Source organism: Lathyrus oleraceus, chromosome 2 (assembly GCF_024323335.1).
Source record: "Lathyrus oleraceus cultivar Zhongwan6 chromosome 2, CAAS_Psat_ZW6_1.0, whole genome shotgun sequence".
Classification (NCBI taxonomy): domain Eukaryota; kingdom Viridiplantae; phylum Streptophyta; class Magnoliopsida; order Fabales; family Fabaceae; genus Lathyrus; species Lathyrus oleraceus.
This window is the reverse complement of record NC_066580.1, coordinates 154524094-154546032: the sequence shown is the minus strand read 5'-3', so window position 1 is coordinate 154546032 and position 21939 is coordinate 154524094. Positions and strand designations below refer to the sequence as shown.

The window sequence follows — 21939 nt, the reverse complement described above, 5'->3', positions numbered from 1 at the left end:
AAGAATGACTTCAATTAAAAAGCAAAAGCAAAACAACACTAACTTCTAATCTATAAACTACTAACTTTTAATTCCAAGCCCTTTACTTTAATGAAATTTAATTTTTGTTTCTATTCATTTGTCATTGTTCATATGCTAAAGTGTTTTGTGTGGACTGTTGGCTTGATCTTGGACAAATGGACTTAGAATCTAGGAAACCTTCCTATGCTAAAAGACTTGGCCAATGCCAACTTGTTGAGAAACCAAGTGCTTGCAATTTGAAATTCTTCTGATACATCTTTGAAGACATCTCTAAGTTCATCTGCGACATGATCATTGTGAAGCTGTTATTTTGAACCTGTGACTTGTGGAATTCATTTGTTACATGGGCTATTCTGGAGAAGATCATCGAATGGATAAGCTTGGACGTGACCATCTTTATTTGATGTCTTGCTCTTCAAGATAATATAATTGTGCATTTGTGTGTTGCTTGATTCTAAAAGTCCAAGTGAATTCTGGGTTTCTATTGACATTCTTGTCTATTGGATTGCTACCCATTTGGTCAGATCTTGTCAACTCTAAACTTTTAATTTTGTACATAGGATAATTTCTTCATCTTCTCCCCATTTCTTTAATTTCAAAATCTCTCCCTCCATTTTTCAAAATCTTCTTTGTGTGAACTACATTTGTTATAAACTTTGACCACTTTTGCAAAAAGATAGAAACTTTGGCCTTATGCCATTGCATATTCAAACTTATTTTCTTAAATCAAACTTGTAAATGGACTTAACTATACTTGACTTAAACTTTCAAAAATTCAAAAATAACTAACTCATTCAAACCATTTTTAGGCCTTTGTGCCTTTTAAACTTATTTTTTGTTAAAAACAATGCATCCACTTTGAAATTTGTATCACGAACTACGAGGTTTCGATCCCTCATTTTTATGTTGGTACGTAGGCACAATACCGAAGGTCTTGTCAAACACAAAAATATAATTAATGAACTCTTTTCTCATCCCCCCATTCTATTTGTTTGTAAACATCACTTTATACCAAGTACATATGCACACAAAAGGGCTCCCTAGGAGTACCTAGGACACTTTGGGTGCTAACACCTTCCCTCCGTGTAACCAACTCCCTTACCTGTAATCTCTGACATTTTATTAGTTTTGATTTGAAAACTTCTTGCTTTTGGGTTTTGTTCGTACTTTTTCCCTTTTCCCTTGGAAACAATAAAAGTGCGGTGGCGACTCTTGTTATTTGATCTCTAGCTTATCCATAGCTTGATGATCATGAATTTACCGCTACAATAATCCTACAAAAATGTCCTTATAGTTAGCGAATAGGTCCATAAAGTACCTAGTAGGACTACTGAAAAATGTACCAATTAGAATCAGTCAACTGTACATGCCCTTTGACTTCATAGTCATGGACATAAGATGCTCATATCCCAATCCTCTTATAAAGAGACGTTTGACCACTGTTGATGCCACAATTGTTGTGAAAAAGGGGAAACTTACTTTTGAGATAAGTGACAAGAGAAATCAAATTCAGCTATCCAAATTCATGAAAAATTCATCTATTGGTGATTCTTGTTGCCAAGTTGATATCATAGACGAATGTGTTAGAGAATATTCATCAGAACCACTCCCAACCGATAGATTGAAAGCGTGTATTATTGGAAATTCCAAACTTAAGAATGACAAATTTAAATCATATGAAATCCTACTGGATAAAAATCTGGGTGATCAAGACCAATGATTCAAATTACTCACAACATATATCGAAATCCAGGAAAAGCCAAAGTTTAAGCTGAAACCACTCCCCAAAACTCTCAAATACGAGTTTTTAGAGAAGGAGGTAAGCCATACAATAATTGTAAGAATTGAGATAGGAAAGGCTAAGGCTAATCAACTATTAGTTGTTTTTAAAAAACACCTGAGTGTTATAGGGTACACTATCAACAATCTGAAAATAATAAGCCCTTATGTCTGTATGCGTAAAATTATGCTAGAGAAAGACTAAAAGCCCTATAAAGAGCATCATATGAGGCTAAATCCCAACATGAGATAGGTGGTAAAAAGGAGGTGCTGAAACTCCTAGATATTGGGGTAATATATCCAATCTCAGACAGAAAATGGGTCAGTCCTGTCTAAGTAGTACCCAAAAGGGGGGGGGGGATAACCATGATAAAGAATTATAAGGATGAGTCGATTGCTACTATAAGTATAACGAGGTGAATTATGTGTATCAATTATCGAAATTTAAACAAACCCATAACAAAAGATCACCCTTCCATTTATTGTCCATATGCTAAAGTGTTTAGCAAAGAATTTCCACTTCTTCTATTTAGATGGATATTTGGGGTTTTTCAAATCCATATTCATCTAAGTGATCAAGAGAAAACATACTTCACTTGTCTTTTTGGAACGCTTTCCTACAGGGAATGCCTTTTGGATTGTGTAGTGTGCATGCTACTTTACAATATTGCATCATGTCCATATTTTTTTACTTTCTAGAGGATATTATGAAAGTCTCCATGGATGACTTTTCTGTTTTTGGACCTAGTTTTGAAAATTGTTTGTAAAATTTAGAAAAAGTTCTTGAAAGGTTTGTTAAAGTTAACTTAGTGTTGCATTGGGAAAAATACCACTTCATGGTTAAGAAAGGCATGATACTTGGGCATTCATTGTCTAAAAGAGGGATCAAGGTACATACGGAAAAAATAGAGGTTATTGGAAAATTGACACCTCCTACCTCTATCAGAGAAGTAAGAAATTTCATGGGCCATTTAGGTTTTTTTCGTCGGTTTATAAAAGACTTCTTTAAAATATGAAAACCCTTAATTGAGCTGCTCATGAAAGACATTGAATTCAATTTAGACGAGCATTACTTAGAATCCTTACCAGAACTCAATAAACAAATGATCTCTATACCAATAATGTAACCTATAGATTATAGTATCCCGTTTGAGATCATGTGTGATTCCATCGACTATGTTGTAGGAGCGGTATTATGACAAAGGAGGGATAAAAAGATTAGTGCCATATACTATGCAATAAGAACTATAGATGAAGTACAAATACACTATGCAACCATGGAGAAAGAGCGTTTAGCCGTATTTTTTGCAATTGATAAGTTTCATTCTTACCTGGTAGGTTTGGAGATAATTGTCTACACTGATCATTAAGTATATGCTTATAAATAAAGATGATAAACCCAGACTAATCCGTTGAAATTTGTTTATAAGAGAGTTTAATCTAAAGATTAGGGATAAGAAGGGTACTTAAAATGTCATCAGAGACCATTTATCCATATTGATTGATTTAAAGAAGGAAAAGTTACCCATATATAACTCTTTTCTTGATGACGGTTATTCATACTAAATCATAATGAAGTGCCTTAGTACATTAACTTTGTCAACTACTTTTCAGTCGGAGTTCTACCCCTGGATATGAACTATTAGAAAAAGAAAATGTTCTTTTCAGCCCTAAACACTACTATTGGAATGAACCTTTGGTTTTTAAGAGAGGTGCCAACAAAATCTTCCAAAGATGTGTCTTGGAAAGAAATAGAATGTGACGTAACCAACTACCATGCCTCCATCTATGGTGGACATGTAAGTACATCTAAGATAGTTGTAAAAATCTTTCAAGTCGGCCTATATTGGCCCATCCTATTTAAGGATGTGCACTCAATCATTACAAAGTGAGATGCCATTAAATAACATCATAAAGGTAGACATATTTGATGTATGGGGAATTAACTTCATGGGACCCTTCCCTTATTCTTTGGGAAACCAATACATTCTCGTTGTGGTTGATTATAATTCAAAATGGATTGAGGCCATTGCCTCTCCTATAAATGACACATGAGTAGTTATTAAGTTGTTTCAAAGATAATTTTCTCAAGGTTGCGGGTTTTGATATTAGTGATAAGCGATGGTGAATCTCACTTCAATCTGAGGCAATTCCAAAGTCTTTTGAAAAATACAGAGTAAAACACAGAGTTGCAACGCCTTATCATTCACATATAAGTGGCCAGGTGGAAGTATCCAATAGGGAGATAAAAACCATCTTGGAAATAAATCCTTCTTCTCTAAGAAGGATTATGACACCAAGTTAGAGGACTCCTTCTGGATGTACCGAAATGCTTATAAAACTCCAATTGGAACAAATCCGTTCCAGGTTATGTATGGAAATTCTTGCAATTTTATGGTAGAATTAGGACACAAATAAATAGACTATTAAATCCCTTAAATTAAATTTCAAGGCTGCAAGTGAGAAGAGAAATTTTCAACAAAGTGAGTTAGAAGAGTTGAGACTGGACGTGTATGGAAATGCTAGTTGTATAAAGAAAAGACAAAAAAAAGGCATGACAAGAAAATTATTAAAAGGAATTTTAAATAAGGAAGGCCTGCACTTCTATTTAATTCAAGACTAATGTTATTTCCTGAAAAACTCCATTCTTGGTGGTCAGAACCTTTTAAGGTGAGAAAGGTGGCACTATATAATTCGGTGAAGTTTGAAGTGAATCTACAAGCATGTTTATTGTGAATGGAAAAAAAATTAAGCATTATGTGACTAATGGGCTAGTTAAAAAGGGAGCATCCAAAATCCTAAAAAGAACTCCCTTAAGGATTCAAAGAAGTACAATTGAGCTAATGACATTAAACAAGTGTTGCGTGGGAGTCAACCCACAATGTTTTTATCTAATACTTTAGTGTTTATTTTGTTATTTTATTGGAAAGTATAGAAGATCACCAAGATTTTCAAAGAGGTGTGTAATCATAGCCAAAATATGCATAAAATTAAAGGAACATAACTGCAAATGAATGACAAACCAAATGGACATGAAACCACGCCAAAAGACTAAGAAAAGACCAAAATTTCAAAATTAATGACAACCAAAAGGACATGAAACTTGAAGAATGTATCTATCAAAGTTAAACTTATCATTTTGAAACATGATATGATTTATTATGTGCCAAAACTTCCAAAAAGTTATTATGATGAGAGTCATAATCATATTTTGAATTTGAAAGCTCAAACTTCTACCAATAAGTTTGAATAAGCTTTCAAGTCATTAGTGACTTAGCAGAAGGTATGAAAGGATGAAAAATAAATTTTGTTCGAGAAGGCTCAATGTGATGCATTATGAAATAGTCGTAGACATCTTTAAAAGATAGATAAACATTTGTAGATACGGTCTAAATGACTTCATCAGTAGTAGTATTATCCAATGGCAAGTTTATCTTCAAAATGCCTCCAACAATTTGAAGAGTCAAAATGTATAATTCACGAGGAATGTTCTAACTGATGTCTTGAACAATTGAATTGTCCTTAGCAATTTGCATTAATTGAATATCCATTGGCAATACTATATATAAATATTTAATTTTGTATCTTAACCAATTGTCAATCCATAAATCAATATCCTTTCCATTACCTACATGTCATCTACTATGTTCCTACAGAAAGGAAAACAAATGCTCAATGACAGAATATATTGAAGAAAAAATATGATGCATGATTGGTTTTTATGCATGAAGTGTCTACTAACAAGCATAGAAGACCATTTATTATTGGTAGTTGATAAGTGTCATATTTAGCTAAATGCGCTGACAATTACTAACTTATTTCACAAGCAATCTTAATAAAAACTCACAATTTATCTATGAAAAGTAAGAAAATGTCTATTTGGAATTTTTTAGTACATGTAATCGAAAAAGGTGAAGAAACTAAGCCAAAGCAAAACCCTGAAGAAACAAGGCTCGCAAGGCCTAACATAGGTGCGATAGGTGAATGATGACTAGCCAGATGGCACAAGTAGCTGCAACTACTTCATGGTGAAGCAAGGGTTAGATCGCCAGTCGAAGAGGTAGCACGCTAGGCAAGAAAGGGTGACTAGGGCCACGTGGAATACATGAAACCATTACTCATTGAGGAAGAAAAACAGGTTGGACAAGGCAGTTTAGATCTGGGTAGGCACACTAGACGAGATAGCGGTGCACCTAACGAGAAGTCTAGATTTTTACTTATAAATAGGAGTTTCCAATTCAGTGCAAATGGAGTTTTAGTGGATTGAGGTAGTACATAGTTGAAGTAGGTTCTCTCTGGTATAAAATAAGAGAATAAGATAGGGAGTTTGAAGGTGGAAGCACTGCTCAAGTGATAGGGCATATCAGACTTCCAATATTAGCTTTGCGGGATTATCGATCGTACCTTGAGTAAGAAGTAGCTAAAATATATGCGTTGGGTTTTAATTTAGTCATTATATTCATGCTATAAATAGTTCATGGTGTTCTATGTAATTCTACCCATGCTTTATATTGAGGAGTCTTTAATCTTAATTTTTGTTTTAGCTTTTCTACCTAAAATATGATTTCACGGTGTAACTTGAAATTGAAAGGTGTTTGTCATTACTAGATACAAGATAATCATTTATTGGATACTAGAGCCTAGATATAGGGTTAGATTCAATATATTCACATACTATATTATGGATCAGTGTGGAGTCTTGCTGATTTCTAACTGTTGGAACTTAATGCTCTATGTTGGTTAATAGTCGATATATTGGACTATTCGATAATGCAGTGATCTCAGGGTGTTGAGACTGAAAGGAAATACGAATGAGATAAGCAAGTGGTAATATTAATATCTGAGTATAAAAGCATATTACAGACTTATGGATGTGCATGATAAATATATAACGATAAAATATATCCCCATCATGTTTTCTTAGTATTATCATTTAAATCTCCATTTTACTTTCTATTATTTATTTTTGTCACTTACTTTTACGCATCATAATAAATATACAACCTTTCTTTACTTAAGATCTTAAAAACTGTTGCACAATCTTTGAATCCACCCGTCTCAATGGAGACGATAATTGTAAAACTTACTATTGCTGCAAACACAACAATATGAACAATTTTTAAGAAAGAGATAAACAATCATCTTTGTTTATTGTGATAATATCTCTCAAAACAAGAACTCTTTAAGATAAATATGAAAAAATAACCTTACAAAATATAGTAATCAATTTTCTATTGTCTATGCTACTTGCCAACACAAAATTTTAGATGCAAGAATCCAAATTATTAATAAGATTGATTGGTCATTCATAAATCTCAAGACTTACTGAACCAATTGAACCCTAGTTTAACCTTAAGATCAACTGGCGCATCCATTTAACCACCTTTCCAAGCAGATGCGTCAGATCAACTGATGCATCCATTTAACCTAAGAGGAGGCGTCAACTCCCTTGGCGCATGCTTCTAAAGCATTGCATGGAGGCGCCAGGGTTGCTGGAGCATGCATGTGTCTTTAGCACATGTGCCCATGCATATGACGCATGCATGTGCTTGTGTCTGTGGTACCTACCTCTTTGGCGCATGCATTTTCTATTTCATCTATAAATTCCCTGCGCATCTCCCATATTTTTTCACACAACTTCTTACCCTCAAACCCCATTTTCTTTCATTCTACTTCAATCTCCTTCAATATTTTGTTCTTTAACCATGTCTGAATACATTCACATGAGAAATGCCGATTTAATTTTTTCAGCAACGTGCCTTTATATTTCCCGTACAACCATGTATCATCAATTTGTATAATAGGTTTACAGAAAGAAATTTTTTTGATGCATGATTGATACACCCAGAAAAGACAGTGGAATATTCCATCAATTTGGTCACGAATGTTGTCACTCGCCCCGGTAAACGAGAAACCATTCATATTCCCGTTTGCAACAAAAGTAAGTTTAAAATTTTACCATGTAATTAATTAGACTTTATATTACAATTAAATGTAAATAATATTTTTCAATTAGTTTTTATCTAGGTGGTCAGTTAGAGGGATGGACTACAATAGGTGTACGAAACACTCTATAGTAGTCTATCGCAATCTATTGGATCACATTGGACCAGACGATGTAATACTCCTACATAACTATATTTTTGATTTCAAAATAATTATCAAATTATTTATCATATAATCATGTCGCATTATTGTACAGTTTATCTGGAGACCATATCTGGGTCTTGATCATCAGGTTAACCATGATGATGCTGCCGTTTGGACAGCAAAAACACCAATTATTCGGTTCACTACTGTGGAGATGCACCAGAGTGACCGGGTAAAACTGCAGTTTGGCATGCAGCAACAAATTCCAGAACCTCCGACGTGTTTGGGAGATTGACATCAAAAAAGAGTCGATGCCCAATAGAATTATTCTGACTAGAGAGATTTCGCAAAAGAGATGTGTCGTCATTGGAGAAATTGACGATATCACATCTTAAACGAACCAGCCATACAGGGTGCTAGACCAACTCAACAATATATGACATGGTTGAGGTCGGTTACAACGCAATAATTTGTGTCTGAGCTAAGGTATTTGATTGATCCATGCCAACTAGCTTCGTCATCATACGCCCAACAACAAGTCCCCGTCCAACAACATTGTCAAACCACCCAAACCCAACGATGATCCTCACACCATCAACCTACCACATACACTCAACAACCAAATACCCAATCTCGCAACCCATTCATGCCACATACCTAACCTCAAAACCAAGAATCAAACTCTACCCACCAACAACCATATGCAGCCAACACAACAGTCTATAGTCCAAATGATTCATACAATTCAGCCCATCGTAGCCCCCCACCAATGATCACCCAAACATCCCATCACCAAAACACTCAATCATTGTTTAACTATAATACACCCCAGGAACCATTGCTTCATTTACAAAACGATTCAATGGCCCAATTCGGTTAACTATATTGTCCACAATTCACCCAACGACATCGACCCAACTACGACAACATGGACACCAAACTTAATTATGGAAACGCCGTTGGCCAGAGCCCCCTCAACTATTGGGAACAAATGATGACACATCTATCAAATACCACTGGACCTGCACACCAGCCACCATTGGATCATGTCAACACTCAAAGACCCCAAACACCTCAGGAAGATCGTGGGAGACCTCGAAGATAGACTAACGCACTTGGATGTGGAATAGAGGAACGTTTCAATAGGGTCGGTCATTGAATTTTTGGTCAATTCCATGTAATTTTTATTATAATATAAATACATTTTTTTTAATTATTTGCTAAATAAACATTTAAAATTAAAAAAAAATAAAGGTGTATGCGACAGATGCATTGGTGAATACACCAATGCATAGATACATGAGTCAACAACCCTGACGCCTCCATGCAATGTTTTAGAAGCATGCGCCAAGGGAGTCGACGCCTCCTCTTAGGATTCAATAGATGCGTCAGTTGATCTGACGTATCTGTTTAGAAAGATGATTATTTTTATATATTTTTTTAAAAAATTATTATTTCAGTATTAAATTTAAAAATTATGATTATTTTTAAAAAAAATCTCAAAATTATCTATTTTTTCCTCTAAATATAATATAGATTATAGTGTATGCTTCAATTAGTCAACCTGTCCATTTCTACCTTAACTACTTAACGACAAAGTAATGTTAAGCACTTTTAAGTCACAATCAACTGTATTAACATCACACTAAAGCCTCATACTAATCTGCAAAACATTTACAGTTTTTTTAATGATTTGTTCACACTGAAGGCTCTCCTAGTTTCATGTCTTGTCGAACCCCTAGTCCAATGAAGATCAAATTGTTTTAATGTTTTCATGCATTTCATTATCCTGACGTTATTCTTCTCTCCCACTAACTAATTGTTAATTAGTCGATAAATCAATGATAATAATAATAATTTTGTACGTGTTTATATAATGCTTGGAAAGGTGGCAATCTATTATTCCAAGCAACATAGTCAAACTAACGGAACAACAAATGGAAATAGGTCAAATGTCATTTATATATTTTAAGGTATAAAGTAAGAAAAGTCCAAACCAACTTGTTGGAGAGGCAATGGCAAATACTGATTGGCTTATTCACCAAATGACGACGTTACACTAATATATATTCATATATTCAGCAAATGATGACGTCATTAATGTGACATTAGAATGAGGATCTCACTTGTCACAAGAGAATATTTTAAGCTTGCGAGATTTGAGATGGAGTACTCTATAAAAAGATAATTGATAAGAGGGTTGCGAAAGTTTCAATCTTAAAGTTAACAACAATCTTGATAAATAAAAATCAATATTTTTGATAGATCACGTTTCTTGTTTTTTTATCTTTTATTCAGATGAAACAATCATTCTTTGGTTGTAAGATGATTCTACACTACACAGAATTGAAAGAAGAAAATCACACAATTGAAAGTGAGAGAAAAGAGGAATTCTGGAGGAAGAATATGAATGTATATTATTGTGCAAATTGCACTCAAAGTGTTTGTTATAATGTGTGTTAATCACAACTGTGATTTCTGAAACTACACAAAGCTATTACAAAAGTGATTCTCACTTGATTACAAATGAAATAGAGTTCATATCTATTTATAAATGAGATTACTTGCACTCCAAATAATCACAAACTCAACTAAAACTAAGCTAAGTTAATCTATTTCGACTCTATAGACTCCTTCGACAACTAGCACACCACCTAACATAAACATGTATCATGTTGTCAAATTTCTATCTTCAGCATCACCACACCATCTAAAGTCAGTGTAGCCCACAAGGTTGCATTATTTTCCTTCATCAACTGAGAGAAACAAAATACCATAATCAAGAGTTCCTTTGAGATACCTTAGTACCCCCTTGGTGGTTGCAAGAGGGGATACCTTCGGCTTCTGCATGAATCTGTTGCCTACACAATATCCTAAATATGACAAAGGTATTGAAGTGATCCAATGAGTCTTCTGTACTACGTTGGATCGACATCATCTTCAGTCGAATCTTTTATCAGTTGCAATCTGGGCTCAGATAGAGTCGAAGTTGGGTTGCAATCTTGCATCACAAATCTCTTGAGTATTTCTCCTGCATATCTTTTTTGGTGCATCATTAAGCCTCTACTACTCTTGTAGAATCCGATACCAAATAAGTATGAGACATTTTCCAAGTCTGACATTTCAAACTCCTTACTTAAGTCATGTTTGAAGTCTTCGATCTCCTTCTTGCAACTGCTTGTTACCAACAGGTCATTGACATAGAGACATAGTATAAGTAGCTCACTACTACTTCTCCTGACATACACACCATGCTCTATCGAACACTTCTCAAACTCTTTCTCTCTTCAGCTGCATTAACTGGCTCAATATCTGCATAGAAGAAAGTGTACTAACTCACCTTCATCATCGACCACATCATCTGATGTGATTACACATTCCTGCAGTCTTGCAGGCATGTTTCTGGTTCTTTAGGGTCTGCTTGCGCTAGCTTGACCTTCGACATCTTCTTGTCGAACTTCTCTAACAACTTATCTAACACCTCTAACAGCTTCACTATCTGATTCATCACACAAGATTCTCTCTAGATCCTTTTTTATGTTCTTAGTACAATCCCACTACTTAATCTCATATATGAACACATTCCTGTTGATCACAACTTGCTTGTTCACTGGGTCGAACAGTTTGTATCCATCAGTTAAATGATATCCCACTAATCAACTGACTCGACTTATCATTCCGATTTCTTCTCATCTGATATGACACATGTCTACGTGTTATGAATCAAAACACATTCAAGTGTCTTATGCTAGTTTTGACACCAAACCAACATTCTTCGAATGTAACACCTTCAAGCCTCTTTGTCGGACATTTTTTTAGTATGTATGTTGCAATCGACACAGTCTCACACCATAGCTCATTGGGCAGATGCCTGCCTTTAAACATACTTCTCACCATATTCATAATGGTTATGTTATTTCTTTTAGAAATACCATTTTTGGGGGGAGTGAATGGTGACACCACCTCATGTATAATTCCTTTTTTTGTAAAGGGTGTCAAAATCTTTTGACACGTACTCTCCACCTACATCTTTCTTCAGAACCTTAATCTTGTGACCACTACATCTTTAAACCTTTGCTTTGAACTTGGTGAAAACATCGATCACATCACTTTTCTTCTTGATTAAGTAGTGTCGCATCTCAAAAATTATGAACCTTGTGAGCGTTCACGCGCTCGCGGAAATGATTGAACAGAGTCGCCACCGAACTTAATTTATTCCAAATAAGGGAAGGGAAAATACCTATAAAACACTTAAAATAAAAAGAAAATGGTCATCACAACCAACTTCGAATTTGGGAGTCAATTACGCAAGGGGAAGGTATTAGCACCACTCACATCCGTTGTACTCAATGAGAACCTTTTAGTTAAATTTGTAATTGAATGTTAGCTTATGTCAATTGTTTTCTTTGAATGATAAAGAGTGAACAAGGGAAATAGAAAAGGGATTGCAAAAAGGTTTTTATTAGGTTGGTTGACAAGATTGCGAGTCTTGCTTCTACATATCCTCAGGTGCGATTAGGAATTCAAAGCAACATTGTTATGCGCAAGACATAAGATATTTTTTGGTCATAATGCTTGATGAGAAGTCGAATCTCGCTCCTACGTATCCCCAGGTGTGATGGGAAACTCAAAGCTATGTAGTTTTGGGTAGAAAATAAGTGTTGGTTGATTGATTTTTAATGAAAGAATGTTTAGGTTGCATTCTGATGGTTAAACATTGCTTGTATGCTCGCACATGGGAGACTTAAGTGTTTGTTTGTATCTCGGTTGAAAGGATCCTACTTGATCATATTCTAGTGGTTAAACGTTGCTTGTATGCTCACGCAAGGGAGGCTTAAGAGTCTGTTTGAATCACGGTAGAATGGACTAAACAGTGTTCTTTTGTGAAAAGGTTTCGATCGCACGAGGGTGAGAAAAAGATAGGTTTGATTGGTTGAATCGTTTTTAGGAGGATGTCGAACGCTCGGTAAAACCAAGGTGTGTGCCTCAAGGCTGATTGTTTAAGGTTTTCAGGGAATGCGATACTCCAATGTTCCTTTTTCATCCAAACTATTTATGGAAATTGTTTGCAGACAACGAACGTTCGGTAAGACCAAGATGTGTGCCCTAGGGACGATTGCTCAAGGTTTTCATGGAATGCGAGACTTCAATGTTCCTTTTTTTGGTCCAAGTTTGAATTAAATGTTTTAGGATAAAAGAAAGAATAAGCGGTTATTCCAAGATCTGTGCCTCGGGGACAATCATTCGAGGTTTTCATGGAATGCGAGACTCCAATGTTCCTCATATTTCGATTTTATTAAGAAAAAGAATCTTTAATGGAAGAAGAATACTCGGTAAGACTGAGACTTATGCCTCGGGGCCGATTATTCAAGGATTTCACGGAGTGCGAGACTCTAATGTTCCTCTCTTACAATTTTATTATGAAAAATGTTTAATCGAGTTGCGAATATAGTTGATTAAGAGATGATATGAAAATTATAGCGCAAGGTTGTGAGTTTAAGCGCAAAGGCACGAACTATAATGCGAAGGCGCGAGTTAATGTCACAAATTGTATGAAACATGATACCATACACAAATACACAACAAAATGCTTGGAAAGCAATGTGCATATTATGATCATAACCAGCACACACTCAATCACAAATGAATCGAAAAGAATAAAGAAAGTTGAAGCGCACGATCAAGATATCACAACACGTGGACGAGAATTGATGTCGTGTAACGCAAAGACTTATGATGTAAAGCTACCAAAATAGAACTTAAATTCAATTTAAACTTAATGAAAATGAGATGGAACTTAATGTGCACAAGGTAATGACTCATAACGTTGAGACACGAAAAGGTAACGTTACGACTCGAATCGTATGAAAAGTTAATGCAACGACATTATACCGTAATGACGCAATACATCGTAACCTAAATTAAAGTGAGCATTATCACAAAGAGACGAACACAAAGCTAACAACAAAGTGCTCAAAACCAGTTTGTACATAACGATAACAAGAGCGAAATGTCGTACGCAAACGCAACGAAATGAAATGCAATGCAATCAAATACTAAATCAATATATCGGAACGAAAATCCAGCGGCATAAAAGCATATAAATAACGTTAAACCCGCATATTATATCAGACTTACGCAACACAACAAAGTGAAATAAAAACAGTAGCAACCACACATCGAAAATATTTACATTGTTATAATATACATCGATTTAGTGTGAATGTCATCAATGTTCGAATCTAAATGCATAACCAACAACCCTAATCATCAGATTAATAATACAAAACATTTAATCATGAGTACTTCGAATATCTTACCCACAGCAGCAACGAAAATATCACAGATATGAACACAAATCAGATGCGAGTTATGTAATAGTTGAAGCAAAGGCTGGTGGTGCGCGAATCGGAGGTGCTCTTTGGTGTTGTTGTTGTGGTTGTGTTGTGATGAAGTTTTTATTAAGGACAATGGTCACTGAATCAGAAGTTGAGTGGTTGTCGGCACTGTAAGGGGATGTGTTAAAGATGTTGGTGAAAGATGATGTTCTGTTTCGGTTTGGATGGAAGATTGAAGTGAGGGATGTTTTTGTGTAAGGAATGAACGTTTACATGAATAAAGAGAATGTGTTATCTATTGTGTAGTAAAGAATATGGTGATACATTGTTTTTTTGTTTGCATGATGAGTGGATGTGAGGTTCAGCCGAAGTGTTTGTTATAGTGGTAGGGATTTGCGCGGAGTGTAGAGATGTGTAAATGAGGGAAGGAGTGGTCTTGTGGTTGCCGCCAGTTTGTTGTCTGCAGGGATTAGAAAAAAAATGGAAAAGTGGTTAAGATCTTGGTGAAGGAGGGTGTAGCGGTAAAAAACATTAGATTAAGCTATTGATTAACTTAACTTGCAAAGAAAGAGTCACCACCTAGCTTTTATTCTTTCCAAAGGAAAAAGTACAAACAAAACCAAAAGAAGTTTTAAAACAAAACTAATAAAGAGAGAACAAGGGACCAAGGCTTAGTTACTCAAAAGGAAGGTATTGGCACCCTAAACATCCATGGTACTCCACTGGAACCTATTTGAAAATATGTACATTTTGGTTTGAAAAAGGGTATTATTTCTTAAAAGATGGCAGAGATGGGAAAAGAAGCATTTTTTTAGTTTTATGTTTGCCAAGACTTTTGAAGGCTCATGGCTACGTACCAACAAAGTGCAATGGAGGATCAAAACCTCGTAGTTAGTTGTAAAAATAACAAAGGGAGTTTGTTTTGATTTATTTTTTAATGGAAAGATATTTTGTCATTTTAAGGAGAATTCTCAACTAGTCACCCACAAGTATGCGAACTTTGCATCATCATGAGAAGGGCTCCAACTTGGATAAGGATCAACAAGTATGCCACTTGCTACCACATATGGAAAAGAATTATCATCAATACTATGGAGATAGGAAAATTATAACTCAACTATGGAAATGAATCATGTCTAATGCCTTGGAAAAAAGTTTAAAAGGAAAAATGTACAAGGGTAGAAAATGGTTTGGATGAGTTAGGCATTTTTTAGTCTTTTGAAATTGGTCTAAATATGCTTAAGATGGATTGACATTTATTAAGAAAAAGCTTTTTGAAAATCACTTGACAAAGTCATGGTTTATTGAGAAAAATGATTCAAGTTTTAAATGAAGAAGGTTTTTGAAAAGAGGGAGAAGATTTGAAAATTTAAGAAAGGGAGGAGAAGAAGAGACTATCCTAAAGCATAAAGTAAAATCTAGGGAGGAAAGATCTAACCAAGAGATAACAAGCTTTATGACATAAGTCAAGCAAGAATTCCCTCCTTTGGATTAAGCCTCAAGCAAGCCAAAATAAGAAAATAATAACCCATGCATCAGATGAAACCAAAGTAATGCAACCAAGTCTTCACAGAGAAGTCCAAAGTCAGAGGTATCAGATGAATTCCAAGCTCTCAAATCACAAGTCGCAAAACAATGGTATAGATCCTAATTCTAAGTCCATAACTCCACAATAATGCCAAGGATAGTAACCACAAGTCCATGAGATAGGAGAAACAAATTTCTTTTTAGGCTTTTCTTTATTAATGTCTTCTTCACAATGATATAAAGGAAAGGTTTGAATGGACAAAGAACAAAATGACATAATTACAAACAATGTGATATGAAATGCTAAACATAAAGTATAAAGTAAATGACATAAAATAAAGGCATAAAGTAAATGACATTAAAGTACAAGTTAATACAAGTGAAGAGTTAGTAAAGGATGTTAGTGAATATGAAAAGATATTTTTGGTCATTTTTTGGAGAACACTCAACTATCCACTCACAAGCATGAAAATATGGATCTATACATCATTTGTGAGAAGGGATCCAACTTGGATAAAATCAACAAGTATGCCACTAGCTCTCACAAATGGAAAATGAGCAACATTTCCATACAATACCATGAGGAATAGGAGACTTACAATCTCTCTTATAAAAATATCATTGCCTTTGGGACAGATTTCTCGCTATGTTAAGCAATCGTAATTGGACTTATGTAGAAGTCACAACAATATGAGGCCGGTCAATAATAATATTTATGTTAATACATGCACAAAGGCTAGGAGGATGATCCATTACTTCAATCTACACTTCATGAAACTTAGGAAAAATTTATGCATCAATCCAAAATACCTTAAATGATTCATGATCACTGAGAAGGTAGATTTGAAATGATGAAAGTTCATCAAGTACCAATCCACACATCATGAACAAGATGGACACAAGCCATCCAATTGGTCAAAGGGAAAAGAAGGATATGAAGAATAAGGAGACAAGAGAAGTCACACCCAAATTAGATCAAAAATTGGATGAAGTCATCATCAAAATCAATCATCCATTTTGGTGGATTAGAGTTTCCACCCCATCAACACCCAAGATCCATTGAGTTTGATGAAACTTGAATTTATAACTATCATGATCCAAGGCCAACAGAAGTTCACAAGGTCAGACAAATTTAAAATGCAATTAAATGAAATAAAAATGCATCAAAGGCATTTTTAAAATAGAAACAAAATGGAAAATCCATAAAGTCCTTCAAAGCACCAAATAAATGGTCAAGAAAATTATGGAAGATTGGAAATAAAATAAGAAACATATAATAAAATTTTTAGAATTTTAAAATGAAGAAAAGTATTTTTAAACCAAATAAAAAAAGTAGAAAAGAGAAAATTCAAAAAAAAAAAAAAAGAAAATCAGTGAAATAAAATATGGAAAAATAGAAATTAGATAAAGAAAAATAAAAGAGAATTTTAGAATTTTTTTTGAGATTTTTTGGATGAAAAATGAAGTTACTATGAATTTTAAAAGAAGAAGAAATTAAAAATAATAAAAGAAAAAAAATTAAAATCAAAAAAACTACGGAGCGTTGGATCACTCCTCATTAATTGACGTGGCAGATCCAACACTCCAAAGGTTAGGATGCATGGTGGAACACACTGCAAGCCAAACACAGGATCCAGTTTAAATCTAGCCAATCAAAACATTTCAAAATGCCAACGTGTCTGATTCAAACTAAGACAACCTGAGAAAACTCTGATCATCTTCTCTGGTGAGCTCTCACCAGAGTTTCATCGTTTGGAAAATTCAAGACATAGGACCATCACCATTGTGATCCTCTTCTCATCCCGAATTCAACCTGATACTCCAAATTCATTTAAGTGAACTAAGCAAAGGGATTTTCATATAAGTTTTAGAAACATGCAAGGCATTAAAAATAAAATTAAATGATGAACACGATCAATCAACACCACATAAGTTTTGGGAAAGCATCAGAGAGTGAAGAACTACATTGTGGTAACTTATTTGAGTTTAAATGGTGCTCAAAACCACCTTGTCCAGATGGTGATCAGAAGTTGATGAAGCTCGGTCTGGTTAGAGCACTTCATAAGGTCTCAGAGCTTGGGAATTGTTGCAAAAGTTTCAGAGGATGCCGATGGAGCTAATGGAATCAAGAAATTGGATTGAAATAAGCTGAAACTTAAAACACGATAGTTGAATTTGCTAGAAAAATTTCAAGTTGCAGCAGGGGTTTCTTGGCTCTCCAAAGCTTGCAAATGAAGACAATAACTTCCTCTATTTATAGGGAATATGTTTGGATCCAAATACGTGTGGAATGATGCATAATTCGTGTAAAACAAATTTGATCCAAGTGTGTGAAAAGTGTGACTTGAAACTCATCAAAACTCAGCCAAATGATGTGTTTTAAGTGTCAATTAACTTCTGGAGTCTTGTTAAAAGATGTTTAGGCCAAAAACTCTTGCTAATTTGACTTGGAATTAAGATTAGTCATGATCAAATTTCGGGCAATGGTGATTGATAACATGAAACTATATCACATTTTTAGACTTGATTTAATTAAATTATATCGTTATTTGATTCAATTTATTTTATATTATTCGATATTACTCGGCATTTTCTTATTATTTATTCAGGTATCATTATTTAAAGCACATTTGAAAAAGAAAGAAAACGGGTGCAAAAAGAAGATTTTCTAGGAAAAGCAGCAAGCTGAAGCACCAAAGCCCAGCCCACGTTTGGAACAAAATAAATTGCTGTCACGACCGCAACAAGCACGTGCCGATCGCCACGTCCTAAGACCTAGTGTTACGACCGTAACACATAGTGTGACGGACGTCACACATTCCACTCCTATATTTTGGGCTTTACATGCGTAACTGAGTGGACGGTTTCCCCTAAATTCTCTCATGCACTCGGAGACGCTTTGAACCATACTGAAGACACATTCTAGGAGACGGTTATCTTGGGAGGTTAATATAAATAAACCTCACAAAAGCCAATGGAAGGACTCTCTCTTCTCCGTACAATTTCTCCAGCATTCTAATTTTTCAAGCAATTTATTTCTTTTTTTTTCTAGTTTAATTTCTGAAGCATACAATTTACTTTCTCACGATAGTTTCTACACCGGAAACTATTGTGTAATTTTTACTGGATCTAACCTTAGTTAGATCATAGTATTTTATTTCCTTGTTTTTACTTTCCTATCTGATCGAGAATTGTGAAGAACAAATCCAACCGACTTGTGGTGGAGTGTTCGAGCACCGAAGCGTAGGAGATAAAATCCAGATTTCTAGTATTTTTCCAGGTTCATTAATTAATTGATTTATCGTTTTAATTTACATATGCTTTGTTCCGCTGTTTATATATGTTGTTTGTTTGATATGGCCGTATTTATGCATGATTATTGTTTATGCATGTTTATCATGTCTGGCTAATTAATTTAGGTATCGGTATGTAAAGTAAGCGGAATAAAGGAATCCAAATTGAGTTGGTTTAAATTTATTTCAGAATATAGTCACTCTTTTTCTGGTCTCAATTTACAAAGTTAATACCAAGGTTTTTGTACGAGAGTAAAAGACATAAAGAAGTTAAAATCAATAGAATGACGGTTTGAGTTTTTAACTGGACAGTGTAAATTAAACATTAACTTTAAATCAGGGCGAAAGCAATTTTTAAGGTTAATTAAATTCTAATTATTTTCAAAAATTATTTTTAAAAGTTAAATGTGAGGACGAGAGTTAAGCATTTAAGTTTAACCATATAATCTAAGTCAACAGAGCGAGAGTTTGAGACGAGGGCGTTTAAACGGTTAGTATTTTCTCAAAAGGAGTTTCTATAGATTCTATTATTTTCAAAAGTGATTTTAGACTTAACGAAATAGTGAGAGCGTACGTTAAAATATAAAGTCATAGTCGAATTCAACAGAGCGAGAGTTTGAGGAAAAGACTTTTAATTAATAGTGTCTACTGAAAAGACTTATTTTAAAATTAAGAAAAAGACCAACGAAGATTTGATTCCCCAAATACGACGAACTACATACTGATATCCATATTATTTGATATTTTATCTAGATCCAAATTTAGTTTTATTTTTTCCCCCTAATCATTAAAGTATCATTCGCCTTAGCTTTACGCAGTAACCCTAGAAAAATGGTAGATTGATTCATTAAGTCCCTGTGGGATCGATATCTTTTAAAACTACGCGATTAGACTGTGCGCTTGCAGTTAGTACCCCGATAGACTCATAAAGTCGCGACCAAGTTTTTGGCGCCGTTGCCGGGGACTTTTATTTAGTCGATATCGTAACTCTTCTGTTACGCTGTAGAGACTAAGGCAATTTTTATTTTTTCCCTTTTTCGTTGATTTGTATGCCACACACTCGCTCACAAGGCGAGCCGTACTACTTAAAAATCAACGACGTCGAACGATATCTCCGATTATTACGACGAATTCGGGAGTATCGTGCTAGAAACAATCTTCCTCCAATCGAAGTTCCTGATCTCAAAAATCTCCTTCCTTTAACGATACCAGCGATGGCCGAACCAGCTCGTGCTCTTCGAGATTACGCTGCCCCATCGCAGGATGAGCCGCATTCGAGTATTGTTCCACCCGCAATCGAAGCGAACAACTTCGAACTTAAACCTTCGCTGTTGCAGGCAGTGCAACATAATCAATTTTCTGGAAATCCTACCGAGGATCCAAACCTTCATTTATCTGTATTTGTCCAATACGCTGACACTGTTAAAGCTAATGGTGTCACTTCAGAGGCAATTCGACTTCGTCTCTTTCCTTTCTCGTTAAGAGATAAAGCTAGAAGATGGCTTCAGTCTCTTCCTTCCAACTCAGTCACCACATGGAATGAGTTGAAGAAAGTCTTTCTTGCCCGATATTTTCCTCCAAGCAAAACAGCTATGTTGAGAGCCCAGATAAATGGATTTAAGTAAAAAGATAACGAATCTCTTTTCGAAGCATGGGAAAGATACAAGGACATGATGAGACTTTTCCCACACCATGGTTTAGAGGACTGGTTAGTAATTCACACCTTCTACAATGGTCTCTTGTGCAACACAAGGTTAACAATAGACGCCGCCGCCGGTGGTGCGCTTATGGATAAACCTTACACCGACGCTTATCAACTTATCGAGAGCATGGCCCAAAATCATTATCAGTGGGGAAACGACCGAACAGTGGTAGAAAAACCTCAAACAAAAGGTGGCATGTACGAGATAAGTAGCCTTGATCATGTTAATGCAAAAGTGGATGCTCTTGCCCAGAAAATTGAAAGTTTAAATGTATCACCTCCAGCCACCGTGGTTGCCGTAACTCAAAATTGCGAGGTCTGTGGAATTCAAGTTCACACCCCTACAGATTGTCAACTCCTAACAGGAATTCAAACAGATCAGGTGAACTATGCTCAAGGAAATCCTTACTCGAATACCTATAACTCAAACTGGAAGAACCATCCTAATTTCTCGTATAAAAGTAACAACGCTTTATACGCACCAGGTCAAGCACCCAGTCAAGTTCTAGCTGTACCACCTGGATATCAAAAGCCGACCCCATCTACACCTAACAATAACGTTCCTAGGAAATCCAACTTGGAAATCATGATGGAGAACTTCATAGCTTCTCAACAGCAAACCAATAAAGAGTTCTTAAACCAGAATGTACACACTAGCGAACAAATTAAACAACTAGCAAGTAAAGTAGATGCCCTAGCTACCCTTAACAAAATGCTTGAAACACAAATCTCGCAAGTAGCTCAACAACAAGCGTCTACTGCTGCCTCAACTGGTACATTTCCTGGACAGCCACAACCTAATCCGAAAGGCCACGCTCATGCAATTATATTACGAAGTGGTACAGAGGTAGAAGGACCATCTGACCCAAGGATTGAGAACCAAAACTCTAAAAAGTCAACTGAGGAAGAAGGTAAACCTAAGGAAAAGGAAGAGTGTAATAAGGAAACCGTAGAAAAAAAAGAAGAACCTTATGTACCTCCACCGCCTTACAAACCACCTATCCCTTATCCTCAAAGGCTAATTAAAACCAAAAAGCGTTGTTAAAAGAAATAAGCTATTACACAAATGCCCTCATAAGCTATTACACAAATGCCCTCATATGCTAAGTTCTTAAAAGAAATTTTATCTAATAAAAATAAACTTGAAGATAACGAAACCATTACACTCACTGCTGAGTGTAGCGCAATA

The 21939-nt window shown here is 35.2% G+C and overlaps 1 non-coding gene across 1 annotated transcript; it reads right to left on the bottom strand.

Annotated features, from left to right (window-relative positions):
* Positions 1-20640: 20640 nt before the first annotated feature.
* LOC127124263 (small nucleolar RNA R71) lies at positions 20641-20747 on the bottom strand. Its single transcript, XR_007803881.1, has one exon. It is a non-coding gene; the product is annotated as a small nucleolar RNA R71 (small nucleolar RNA).
* Positions 20748-21939: the final 1192 nt, after the last annotated feature.